Raw genomic sequence first — 14,547 nt, 5'->3', positions numbered from 1 at the left:
CGTACTTGGCTTGGAGAATGATTAAAGTTGTTAAAGTGCGATGCCAAAGGTGATTTTGCATTCTTAGTTCTAATGTTGCTTTTGTGTTCGATCATACGTGTTTTTATTTTACGTTCTGTTTTCCCAACGTAAGCCAAGCCACATGGGCATTTAATCAGGTAGATCAAATTCCGACTGTCGCACGTTGCTGTAACTCTTAATTTGATAGAGAACCCTTGGCTGGGGTGTTTGATTTCCGTGCCTTTTATGATTGCGTTGCAATTGCCACAATTGTGGCAGGGTAGCGTGCCCTTATGTTTGTTTGCGTGACTCTGTGATTTTTTGTTTAGTATCTCCTTGATGTTTGAAGATCTTTGGAATGCAAATCGTGGATTTTGTTGAAAAATACTTCTGAAATCTTCCTCCAGTGTCAATAGTGACCAGTTTTTTAATATAATTTTCTTGATTTTGGTACTTTCAGTCGAATATTTTGAAACAAATACCATTCTCTGCTCTTCTTTGGGCTTTGGTAGAGATTGTAATAATGATGTTCTTTCAATTTTGGATACCTTGGTTTTGGCTTCTTCTAGAATCTCCATTGGGTAACCTCGCTCTTGGAATTTGTCAATGCAGATTTGTATACTTTGGTTCAATGATTCCGTCGTTGATGAGATCCTTTTTATTCGCAACAGTTGCGAATATGGCAAATGTCTTTTTAAAGAGTGCTGGTGAAAACTGGCAAAGTGTAATAAATTGTTTCTGTCAGTACTTTTAGTAAAGACACTGGTTTCAAGTTTATTTTGAGTCTTCTGAATGAGTACATCCTGGAATGGTGCATTGGCTCTTTGTATGTTGTGGGTGAATTTGATCCGGTCGTTGACCTCATTCAAATCTTCGATGGCTTGTTCTAGCTCCATTTGCGTGCCCTTCCATAAGACGAATATGTTGTCAATGTATCTCTTGTATGTAATAAGATTTTTTGACCACTGTTCTTTACTCAAAATGTTGTCCAGTTCAAACCTGTGCATGAAAAGGTTTGCATAGGCAGGTGCGGCACAATTGCCCATAGAAGTACCAGAGCTTTGAATGTAAAATGACTCTTTCCATACGAAGTAGCTGTGGTATAAGGTAAAATTTAAGAGTTCCATGATGAATACCTTTAAACCATCTTCCATTTCTGATGACATGAGAAATGACGCTGTCGCATCTAAACCAAGATTGTGTGGAATTGAGGTATATAATGACTGAACATCGATGGTACAGAGTATCATTACACTGGTGAATAATGCTTTCTGATCTTCGAGTATATTTAGAAAATGGGTTGTGTCCTTAATGTAAGTTGACATGGATTGTACCAAAGGTTGTAGATGTCGGTCAATATATTTTTCAATTGGCTTGTGGATGGAATTAACTGTGGACACAATGGGTCTGCAAGGAGGATGGGTAGGATGTTTATGTACTTTCGATATCATATATATATATATATATATATATATATATATATATATATATATATACATATGGTACTGATGGATTGGTTTTGATGAGGTATTGTTTTTCTTTGGATCCAATTACACCAAGGTCCATTGTGCGGTTTATTAGTGTGGTCAGTATCTCTATGAATTCTTTCGTAGGATCTTTGTCTGTTTTGTAGTAGATGTTTGAATCATTGACATGCTCATTGACTTGGTTATCATAATAGTCTGTATTAAGAATAACAAGGGCGCCCCCCTTGTCTGCCTGACGTATGGTGATTTCAGTATTTTCTGCCAATTTTTTCAAAATGTTCCGTTCTTTATTAGAAAGATTGGTGACTCTCGACTTAGGCTGTTTGTAAAGTTTCTTTACTTCTTTACTTATGACCTTTTCAAATGCATCCAGGACCTTGTGACTCACCGGAGGGGTGAATTTACTTTTGTTTCTAAAACCCTTTAGGTTGTCCTTGGGTAGTTCATCTGTGGTTTTGATGACATTACTGAAAACGTGTCGCAAACGTAACTTTCTCATGAATTTATGGATGCATATTTGAGTGTCAAAAAGTTTGGAATGGAATGTTGATACAAACGTGGTTCCTTTTTGTAGAACATTTATTTCAGCATTTGATATTTGTTGATTAGAAAGGTTTATAACTAGGGTTTTTTACTCCTGGTGTTTTTTGAGATAGAGTCTTCCGTTACTTGACCTTTTGCCCCTCCTGGTTCTTCGGTTGATTTTTGGCCTCTCTCCAAAAAAGAATTCCCATTTTTATTTGTACCACTGGAAGTGGTTGGTTGCTCTTGTGTTTTCTTTGTAGGCAGTTGGAATCTCGAGGGTTGTCTCCTGGATTGAGAGTCGTCTGAGGATGATGTTTCATCATATTGTCTGTTTGATGTGAAATTTTGTTGCCTTCTCCTTGCATATATGTCAGCCCAGTTATAAACTTCTCCAAGCTTATAATCAAGCGTGTCACATTTGAATTTCCTGATTTTTCTTTTGTTTATGTCTTTGGTGTATGACTCCAATTGTTTGGTGATATCTTTTAGCATGTCATCCATTTCTTCTGCTGTTAGGATTTTACTTAAGTCCTGTTTTAATTGTTGTGTTTCTTTAGTCAGATCCTCAATTACTTTGGTCAGTTCTTCTACAATTAGCAATATAAGGTCGAGAGAACACTTATTTAGTATCGCTTGCCATCTTTCCGTGAATTTTGAATTGTTTTTGCACAATGTTGATTTGAGCGAGATGCGTAACCCTCGGGGGATTCTTTGAACTTTGTGGTAACGTATTAACGTGCTTGCGTGTAATTTTTGATTGACTGTTTTCTTTGACATGTAAAGCAGTTGTTTAATGTTGCTTTCTTTGGATCCTGTGCCAGGTAATAAAGTTTCACATTCTTCTATTAACGAGTATATGCGTTGTGTGTCATCTTCTGTGAATCTTAAAGTAGGAGCTCTTTCATCAGTAATCTTTATAATGTCTTCGAATTGCATTTTGTTTAATCGGTGGTGCGTAGGTTCGTGTGACTCAGAAAGGTAAAGACAATCAGTGAAAACTGAACCTTCTCGCACTCAAAAGTTCTAATTTTAAGGTGAAATGGTGCACAAAGAGGTGGTTAGGTGCTACCTGGGTTCCCCCTGACAGAAACAATTCATTACACTTTGCCAGTTTTCACCAGCACTCTTTAAAAAGACATTTGCCATATTCGCAACTGTTGCGAATAAAAAGGATCTCATCAACGACGGAATCATTGTACCAAAGTATACAAACCTGCATTGACAAATTCCAAGAGCGAGGTTACCCAATGGAGATTCTAGAAGAAGCCAAAACCAAGGTATCCAAAATTGAAAGAACATCATTATTACAATCTCCACCAAAGCCCTAAGAAGAGGAGAGAATGGTATTTGTTTCAAAATATTCGACTGAAAGTACCAAAATCGAGAAAATTATATTGAAAAACTGGTCACTATTGACACTGGAGGAAGATTTCAGAAGTATTTTTCAACAAAATCCACGATTCGCATTCCAAAGATCTTCAAACATCAAGGAGATACTAAACAAAAAATCATAGAGTCACGCAAACAAACATAAGGGCACGCTACCCTGCCACAATTGTGGCAATTGCAACGCAATCATAAAAGGCACGGAAATCAAACACCCCAGCCAAGGGTTCTCTATCAAATTAAGAGTTACAGCAACGTGCGACAGTCGGAATTTGATCTACCTGATTAAATGCCCATGTGGCTTGGCTTACGTTGGGAAAACAGAACGTAAAATAAAAACACGTATGATCGAACACAAAAGCAACATTAGAACTAAGAATGCAAAATCACCTTTGGCATCGCACTTTAACAACTTTAATCATTCTCCAAGCCAAGTACGTTTCCTTGTGTTGGAATCAGTTCCAGTGTTACCAGGCAGAGATAACACACAATACTTACTAAGAAGAGAAATTTTCTGAATCTCCCATTTGAACACGGCACAACCAAAGGGCCTTAACGAACGCGTTGATTTAAAATGCTTCTTGTAAATAAGACATACCACCTTGAACTTTATTGAACTGTGTGTGAATACAGAAACACAGTAAAAACTTTTTTCTTCACCATTCTGGTATATTATAATTGTTCACACGCTGTTTTTTTAATATATGCACCATAATCTGGTAATGTATTTTGACCATCATTTAAAGTTTTTTTACACGCTCTGAATAAGATGTATTGTGCTTTGATTGATTATGATTACTTGACATGTAATTTTCGGACATATGTTACGTATCTCGCATTTAATTCTTTTGTGGCAATAGGAGTTATCCTAGTACACTTCTTTCCGCAACGTACATTGTGAAAAACACGAACAATGTTAACTCTCCAGACCGATAATCACATAAACTACACACAGTTCGTTTTCCATGTTTACTAGACCTTCCCGTAGTTTACTTCCGGGTCGGAAGGGTTATACATCCGACGCCGGCAAAAACTTTGTTAAACTTCTTTTTTCGAACACACGACAGGATTATACACGTGTGTAATGAAATCGCCAGACAGTAGGTGAGTGCTTCCTGAATCACAGTATTTTACTTACATGGCCAATTAAACCCGTAATTTATCGGCATTTAAAATTAAAGTAATTCGGGTTCCTTTTTTCAGAACTCGGTTCGCAAAACCCGTACGACACTCCTCACGTTTCTACCCTGATGGTGGTTTTCTACTTTCTCAGGTATGACTGCTGACACGCCATTGTCATTTTGCTTGACACTCACCATTCCTAATACACATAAAATTAAGCGCATGAAAAATACTGTCATTTGCCACAGGTTTACTGATCTGGATTTACGTATTGAATTGACCTATTGATACACATGACAAAAAAACTTCCGTCAGTTTGGAAGGTACGTGTTGGTTTGGTATCTGTTTATTTCTGTTCTCCCACCTTTGTTTATTTATTTTCTGGTTCACCTTTTGGTTCACTGATTGCAGGATGTTAATCAATCACATTGATTATTATGTGTATGAACTCGTGTTACTTTCATTTATTTTGATGACTTTGATGCCACATATCACATTCAGTTGACAACGTTTAATCATGTTTATGGATTTTGTTTACATATGTCCAAGCATAGGGTTATCAAGTAGTAAATAGTGTTAAAACATTATGAAATTCACATGTACTCGAAAACGAATTTCTGACAAGTTGTGTTTCATCTTTTTTTAGAAAATCAATGCCCCTGATGAAGGGCAGCATTGCCCGAAATGCATTGGGCTATATATAATTTTGATTTATGAACTACATGGAGTATCAAGGATTACAATTAGAAAAATTTAAAAAGCTTCAATAAAACTTTATTCTGAAAGTATCAAATCTTGGAAGGAATTGTTTTGATTTTGTGTGCTTCTGGGGACGCCATTCCCGACTGGAATGGCGCTATCACAAACACTTATCTGGTGACTAATCATACCAGAATCATGCTGATGGGTGATTTTAATTATTGGGCAAATGATATGCAAGGTGGGCCGCAGTTGGCCGAGATGACTTAATTACTCAGTAATCTAAACTTCTCTCAATATGTGCTCACAGCTGCTCACACAAAAGGGCATATCTTAGACCAAAGCTGGACCATCAATATGGTGGTATCCGCAGTGTCCATTACTCCTTGTATATGGTCCGACCATCACTTGATTAAATTCATATTCATATTAAAGAATCCTACCATTAGTAAACTCCCCACAAATAAAGGGAGACTGGCGAGAAAGTGGAAAAACATCAATAATAACGATCTCGTCCCCACACTAGCCAACACTGCCCCTCAACCCATATCTGATGTCAATCTCCATGAGAAATCTAACTCTGCTTGGCTTCTAGCGGCCAGTGACAAACAAGCCCCATTCAAACAAATTAGACAATCCCGCCGTCTCGAGGCACAGCAATGGTTTAGTCAGGAATTAAAACTACAAAAACTTTCCCTCCGCCAAGTGGAAAGAAAATGGAGACGGAACTATTCACTAAAAGACAAAACTGCCTACCAATTGGCAATGAGGGAATATAAAATGTCAATCTCTAGGGCAAAGGCTATTTACTTTTCCTCTAGAATTTTAAATTCCAACAACCAGACTATGGACATTTTTGCCATTGTGGGTGAACTGTCCAATCCAGACAGAGTCCTTAGTAAGCCTCCACCGTCGCAGGCCCTCTGCGACTCCCTTAATAACTTTTGTATTGACAAAATTGCATCTATTAAATAATAATATAATAATAATAATCTTTATTCGGTTTTTTAGCATTTGCAAAACCATAAAAGATATCACAGTATACAAAAATTCACAATAAAGTTTGTTTAAAAAAGTACAGTTAAATATACATTTAAAAAGTGAAAATGCAGATGGAATAGAAATTAGTCCTCTGTTTTACAAGTTATTTCTGTTCCTCATGATACACTTTAGAAAATTTAGTACGTGATAAACAGTGCATTCGGAGTCCAAAATTTGAAGTGCCAGCATGGCTGGACGACATTGTCTGTGGCCCCATTTTTTTAGTAAAGGGATTAGCCAAATTTTTCGGTGGGTGTGGAAAAACTTACAAAACAATATTGTGTGCATGGTGGACTGTTGGGAAAGGTCGTCACATGGGCACGGGTCTATCTGAGTGTTCCAGTTGTTTTTTTCAGGGAAGGTCACTAGTCTGAAGAAAAGATTCATTCTGAACCTTGTTAGGAGCATCTTTTCATATGCTGTTATCTCCATGGTCAAGTATAACTGAATTTTCGGGGACTGCTGTGTCATAATTGCGTGGGTAACAGACTTTTTTACGATCTGTGAAGTCAGTCTCAGGGATTCCAGATGACCCAGCGCAACTTGCTTCAGTTCTTTTTTGGATATTTCTTTCAAGTTTTCTGGCGTGTGGAAGTATTTTTGTAGACCCAGGTCGAAAAAAAATGTCTTACGTAAGAGAGCCATGCTATTTTGTGGGCATGGTCCAAATCCATTGTGTCCTGTAGGATGCTTTTGGTCAGGGTGTTTTTTTCCGACAACCAAACTCGCCTCCAGAGCAAAAGAGGTTGAATTTTCATTAAATCTTCGATGTGTGGAATTCCCAGTTCCAAATGTGAGGCATAGGTGGAGGTGCCTCTTGGAATTGACAAAAGGAATCTCATGAAGATATTCTCCTCTTTTTGTATGGAGCCGGTGGGTGTATGTCCCCAGATCCCTGCACCATATAGTGCGATGGATTGGCATTTCGCAGCATAGATCTGTAGCAATTCTACTGGTGGTCTTTTTCCCAGTTTATTGGAGAATTTCATCAACGCCATGATCGCACGTTTGAAGAGATGCCTCCTGGCCTCAACCGCCGCTTTCCAATTTAGGGCGTCATCAATCATAATACCTAAGTAGGGATATTGTGAGGTCTTTTCGATTTTTTGATCTTTCAGAAAGATGGACTTAGTTGCTTTTCTTGATCCGCCGATTACCATGACAAAAGTTTTTTTGATGTTAATGTGCAAGTCCAAGGCACCCATAAAGTCTGCGTATTTGGATCAAGATTTCTGCAGTTCAATGGGGGTACGAGCTAAAATGACTGCATCGTCCGAGTAAAGGAGCACGGGGATCAAGCGATCTTTTGCTCTAGGGAGGTCCCCCCCCCCTCTCAACATATACTCTTCTAGGCCATTGGTGTACAAAGAGAAAAGGAAGGGGGCCAGGACACAGCCTTGCCTCACTCCCCGCTCTACCCTGAATGGTGCCGTCAATTCTCCTTTTGTCCCGTACCTCACTCTCGCCGTGGCTTCACTGTATAGCTCCCTCAAAAAGTCCAGAAGAGGAGGGTCTACCCCCATTACGCTCAGCAGCGACCAGAGCTTCGCATGTGAAACACAATCGGATGCGGAGGACAAATCCACATATGCCATATAGATGGAACCAGGTTTAGCGTGGGTATATTTTGATGTTAACAAGCTTAAATTTAGGGCCTGTTCGACAGTCCCAAACCCTCCCTGAACCCGAACTGTAAGTCCGAGAGGATGTTTTTGTCTTCTACCCATTGCTGTGGCTTTTCGAGAAGGACTCTGCCAACTACTTTGCCCAAGGAGTCGAGGAGCGAAATTGGTCGGTAGCACTTTGTGTCTTGTCGGTCCCGCTTCTTGAAAATTGGGACCATGATGGAAGATGACCATGACTCTAACAGGCCGAGTTTTGTTGTTGCAATACAAACTCTTGTGAGTATTGGTACCCAGGGGTCAGGCAGATGTTTAAATAAGTCGACTGGGACCCCGTCAGGGCCGGGAGCTTTCCCGCTCTTGCTTGAAGATAGCGCCATTTCTAGATCCTGCAGATCAACGTCCATAGATATTGGATAAACTACTGGGTAGATATTAGGATGGTGTTCTTCGCTAGTAGATGTCAATTTGAAGATTTTTGAGAAGTGGTTCACCCACGAATCCTCGTCGATGGCCACGTCTATCTTTGGGCCATTAGAGTCCATTAGCAAGGGGGATTTAACTATTTTCCAGAAAGCCTGACTGTCTTTCAGAAGTGCACTCTTATGTAGGGCGTTCCACAAAGATTGTTTCAGTTCTTTTTTCCTCGCTTTTCTGGCGGTGTTATACTCCCGTCGAAGAGCTTGGATGTTTGTTTTGTCTCTATCTGGATTTCCGAGAGCTTTCCTCAGATTGGTCTGTGCCTTAGTGCAGTCTCGGTTGAACCAACCTGTGGAGCTTGTTTTGTTTTGATTGGGTGTTTTGGTTAGCAGTTTTTTAACTTGCCCTGTTATTACGTTGAAGTTTTCCAAAATTTGATTTGGCTCCGCATGAGTGTCGAGACAAATCAAGATGTTATTATAGGCAGATTTTACTAACCGTGTTGTTAGAATATTGGGGTCCACTTTTTCCCATTTTATGGTATAACCGTTATTTTTGCCCAGTTCTAGCCTATTCTGCGTTAGAGTGTTTGCTATGGTTGCTATCAGTGTTCTTGGTTGATTAGTTTGAAAGATCAGGCTTAGAGCAGAATGGTCACTGAGATTGTTTTCCAGAATATTAAAGTTGTTGATTTGATCTTTCAGGCCTTCTGAGACTATTACGTAGTCAACGGTGGTCTCGTGGCCCCTTCCTCTGTAGGTGGGTTCTAGTTTGTTATTTAGCTGTTGGATGGGGTTTAAAATTTGCAGATCCAAATCGGATAGTATTTTGTTCATGGCAAGCCCCACTCCTGAATGGATTAAGTGGACTAGGGAGTTCTCATGTTCATCCACCACTCCACAGGTGTCGTTGTAGGGGCAGGGATGTAGATTGAAGTCTCCTCCCCAAATTATGTGGGCATTTTCCATTTTCTGTTTGGGGTGCCAATGTTCGGTTATTTTTTCTTGAATTAGGGAAAGAACATTCAAGAAATTGTCATCCTCTAGGTTGTTATATAGGTTGATTATTGTGATGCAAAGTTTTTTCCCAATTATGAAGGTAAGGATCTGGAAATTTGGTAATAAGTCTGCCTTGATGATCTTCATGTCAGAAATTGTGTTTGCTAGGTAGATTACCAATCCCCCTTTCGGTCTACCTGAGATGCTGGGAAGGGCGGGAGATGTAAATGTCCTGTATCCCGCAAGATGTAGAGGCGTCGTTGCCCAGGTTTCTTGTAAGCAAATAATTTGAGTGTCCTTCAAGAAACCAGCAGCCGAACCGTCCTCTATTTTGTTTCGGAGACCCGCCACATTCCAAAAGATCACCGGAAGCGGTGAAGATATGTTTTCTAAAGCTGAGTTTTTCATTTGTGGAGGAGCTGGAATAGAAGTGGAAGGGGCCAAGGTTATTTGTGAGGGCTCCGGGGATTTGGTTATTTGTCAATCGACCATTTCCAGGCCGCTAAATCGGTTCATGGTCGGTATACCTGGCCAGTTTTGCCCATTGATGGTATCTCTATAATTGGGCCCGTATAGATGCTGTGGTGGTCTCTCCCACTGCTCCCAATTTCTAGGTCTATTTTGTGGGCCCATAATCTGCCACAGGACTTCTCTTTGCTGATGACTTTGATTTACTGACCACCAGGGCTTATCGGAGTCACTATTTCGCGGCATTAGTTTTGGTCCAGCGACGTCTAACTCCCATGGCTGTGGAATTGGTTTCCGCCAGATGTTATCAGTGTCACGTATATAGTTATTGTTATTGTATCTTTTTGGGTAGAAGTATGACAGAGATCTTGTGGCGATTCCCCCTGAGGTGTTATTGTGTTCCCAGGAGCAGATGTATTCAGCTATACTGGGATCCTCAAACGTAATTACTACGCAGTCTCCCCGAATAGTTTTTTTTTCTATGGCCCACCCACGAGGTCCGGCAGACTGATGCTATTCTGCTTTTCCAAGGTGGCGGGACGGGGCGATTTGTATTCAGCCAATACTGGACTTTGTTCTTCAGTGACCAGTTGGGTTAATTCCCCTCACCTGTAAGTTCGGGGACACCCGTCATGACTACCACATATGGACATGCCTCAGGTGGCATGTTTAAAGTGGGTTTTTCGGTCAGTAGTCCCTCTCGGGGCTCCTTTTGTTTTTGGTGGATTTGTGTTTGTTGTGGCTGGGGGTTTGGGAGCAAGAGTGTTTGTGGTGACAGGGGTTTTAGAGGCAGGTGTGTTTATGCTTGGGGTATTTACTGTTGGTGTAGGATGGGAGTTGGATTGTGGGGGAATGGTCAGGGGCTTGGGAATGGATTTTTGTACAGTGGGAGGGTTTGGTACTGTAGAGAGTTTTACTGTGGATTGTTTTTTGGTCTGCGGAAGAGGTATGGTTACAGGTTTCTTAATTATAGGAAGTGTGGTCGTGGAATTTGGAACTGGCTTTGGAAGGGCTTGTGGGGGTATGGATTTAAGAGAGCTGGAAATTTTTGTTATTTGACTCTCGATGTTACTAAGTCTAGATTCTAAAGGGCGAATATAGGAATTTAGGAGGGAAGCTATCTCCTTGATTAGTCTAGCTGATTCTCTTTCTTTGCCTAATTATTGTGGGCTTGGGGGTTCTGGGATTGAGGAATCTTGAAGGTCATCTGGTAGCTGGTGTATCTTTACTACATTGTTGGTTGGGGGGGCAGAGTGATGGGGTAGCACTGCTGGGTTTGTATCACCTACCAAAACTATGAGATCGGTCGCTTTAGTATTTTCAGTGTGATCTGGAATTTTCCTAGCGTTCCTTTTCTTAATGGCTCCCTCCCGCCTCCCTCTCGTTTGCCTTACTTCTTCAGGGGTTGGGTCGGGGAAGATGTCTGGGGTTTTTTCTAGGTCGCTTTCTGTGAAAGTTACTGAGAGTTGGGAGGCTGAAAGGTCTACATTGTTCGGGAGGCTGAGTCTGTTTGCAGTCACCGAGGTTTGGGTTGGCGCTGACTGTACATCTGGGGTTCTTGCGGTTGCTAGTAGTCCCATTGAGGATCGACGTGCAATTGCAAGTTCGGTTGAAACTCTCCCCTCAATTAGGCTTATACTTTGGTCAATGAATGTATTTGCTTTGGCGAGAAAATCATCCATTGGACCTAACAGTTTTTCTTCTATCCCATTTTTTTTAGATTTTTTCTGCTTACTAGATCTCGTGTTCATTTTCCAATGAGTTGGTATAAGGAGATCTTTGAGTGGTGATTGTTGGGTTATAGGTGAGGTCAGAGAGGTGACCAGCGACGGCTCGTGGAGGGAGTTACGGTGGGGCAGGAGGGCGGGGAGGGGGAGGGGCAGGGTGGAGGTTGCTAAAAACCGGCATATGGATAATTGCAGGTAAGTAAACAATTTAATTAATAAAACGAATTTCGTAGTGCGCCTTGCATCGCAAAATGCAATGCAGTGCGAGCTACGAAATTCGTTTTATTAATTAAATTGTTTACTTACCTGCAATTATCCATATGCCGGTTTTTAGCAACCTCCGCCCTGCCCCTCCCCCTCCCCGCCCTCCTGCCCCACCGTAACTCCCTCCACGAGCCGTCGCTGGAGGTGACAGATACCTGTGTTTAGATGTCCAGAATGTAGAGGTTAGGGGGGTGGGCCGGACCGGACTCTCACGTTCTCGAACGGCCTCAAACGGCCCGCTCTTTGCCCGGTCTTCGCCCCGGGCTGCGACCCGCGCGCGTCCCGTGGTGCGCGTTCCAGGTGTCGCCTTTAAGGTGTGGTGGATTGTAGGGGCGTGGCTCTGTGAGGGGGCCCGGCTCTCACGGGAAGAGGACCAGCTGGAGCTGTTGTATGCTGGTCCTCGCAGTCCCGGGGCCAGCGCCTCACCCTCCTCTGCGGCCACGCGGTGGTTTCACGCTTCCTGCAGCGTAGATAGGCGGTGACTTAGCTACTCCCGTAGCGCAGGCAGTGAAAAGAAGGCTCCAGGCAACAGTGACAGCAAAAGTAAGTCCACGAGTGGCACCCGCGAAGCGGGTGCCGCAAGATGTTATCGGGCTTGGCTGGGGGCGTGGCTCTGTGAGGGGGCGCAGCTCTCACGGGAAGAGGACCAGCTGGAGCTGTTGTATGCTGGTCCTCGCAGTCCCGGGGCCAGCGCCTCACCCTCCTCTGCGGCCACGCGGTGGTTTCACGCTTCCTGCAGCGTAGATAGGCGGTGACTTAGCTACTCCCGTAGCGCAGGCAGTGAAAAGAAGGCTCCAGGCAACAGTGACAGCAAAAGTAAGTCCACGAGTGGCACCCGCGAAGCGGGTGCCGCGAGATGTTATCGGGCTTGGCTGGGGGCGTGGCTCTGTGAGGGGGCGCGGCTCTCACGGGAAGAGGACCAGCTGGAGCTGTTGTATGCTGGTCCTCGCAGTCCCGGGGCCAGCGCCTCACCCTCCTCTGCGGCCACGCGGTGGTTTCACGCTTCCTGCAGCGTAGATAGGCGGTGACTTAGCTACTCCCGTAGCGCAGGCAGTGAAAAGAAGGCTCCAGGCAACAGTGACAGCAAAAGTAAGTCCACGAGTGGCACCCGCGAAGCGGGTGCCGCGAGATGTTATCGGGCTTGGCTGGGGGCGTGGCTCTGTGAGGGGGCGCGGCTCTCACGGGAAGAGGACCAGCTGGAGCTGTTGTATGCTGGTCCTCGCAGTCCCGGGGCCAGCGCCTCACCCTCCTCTGCGGCCACGCGGTGGTTTCACGCTTCCTGCAGCGTAGATAGGCGGTGACTTAGCTACTCCCGTAGCGCAGGCAGTGAAAAGAAGGCTCCAGGCAACAGTGACAGCAAAAGTAAGTCCACAAGTGGCACCCGCGAAGCGGGTGCCGCGAGATGTTATCGGACTTGGCTGGGAGCGTGGCTCTGTGAGGGGGCGCGGCTCTCACGGGAAGAGGACCAGCTGGAGCTGTTGTATGCTGGTCCTCGCAGTCCCGGGGCCAGCGCCTCACCCTCCTCTGCGGCCACGCGGTGGTTTCACGTTTCCTGCAGCGTAGATAGGCGGTGACTTAGCTACTCCCGTAGCGCAGGCAGTGAAAAGAAGGCTCCAGGCAACAGTGACAGCAAAAGTAAGTCAAAGCTAGTATCCCCACCCATACCTCTCTAGCAAACTCCACTCAAACGGCTGGAAACCCCTACTTTCTCGAATCCTTTCCACTGCTGGACACCCAGACCTTCTATGATCTGTTGTCTAAAATCAGATCGGGATGCCCAAAAGACCACTGTCCTCCACATGTTCTAAAAACGGCTCTCAAGGCCTTTCCAGACCCCGTTCTAGATCTCCTGAACAACTCCTTATCCCAGGGTAAAGTCCCCACTGCCTTCAAGGAGGCAGCAGTGGTCCCCCTCTTGAAGAAACCTGGAGCCGATCCACTGACATTGTCTTCTAACTACTGCCCTATTTCCCTGCTCCCGTACCTAGCCAAAGTGTTAGAGGCCTATGTAGCAAAATGTCTATCCACCTTTTTGGAAAATTCTAACTTCCTTGACCCACACCAAGCTGGCTTTTGGCCTGCTCACGCTACAGAAACGGTAATACTGGTGGTACTAGACTCCCTGAGGGAAAAAGCTGACAGATCCATTCCCCAAGCTCAGGTGCTGCTGGATCTCTCTGCCGCCTCCGACACGGTCGACCATGGTATATTGGTGGACCGTGTCAGGGAGGCAGGCTTTCGGGGTCCAGCCCTCAGCTGGATCAACTCTTTTCTGAAAGATCGCTCCCAGGCAGTCTGCATTGTTCAATTCACTGTCCCTAATCTTGAACTCCGCACCTCTTTAACGTTTATTTGCTACCGCTGATCAGATCCCTGAAAGAAAGGAAAGTGGTCACTTTTAACTACGCTGATGACCTGCAACTATTGTTCATCATTGACAATTCCCATCAGTCAATATCAGATTTCCAGTCTACCATTCAATTCATCCGCTATTGGATGGACCACAACCATTTAAAATCAAACCCAGGCAAGACTGAACTAGTCTAGACTGGTGGCGGTCTAAGTCTGTTGGGTCCACACTATTGGCCTAACGAACTAGGCCCCCCCTTCCGACTCCCACCTCCTCAGCAAAAAGCTTGGGAGTCACCATAAATAATGATCTCTCCCTAAAAACTCACATAGGTTCTGTGGTCCCCTCTTGTTTTTTTCTGTTACGAAAAATCAGGAAATTAAGTAGACAACTCACCCAAACAGCTTTGACTCAGGTGGTGATAGCTATGGTCTTATC

Source organism: Lissotriton vulgaris, chromosome 3_1 (genome assembly GCF_964263255.1).
Source record: "Lissotriton vulgaris chromosome 3_1, aLisVul1.2, whole genome shotgun sequence".
In the NCBI taxonomy this organism is placed as follows: domain Eukaryota; kingdom Metazoa; phylum Chordata; class Amphibia; order Caudata; family Salamandridae; genus Lissotriton; species Lissotriton vulgaris.
Note: the sequence above shows the minus strand (reverse complement) of the source record.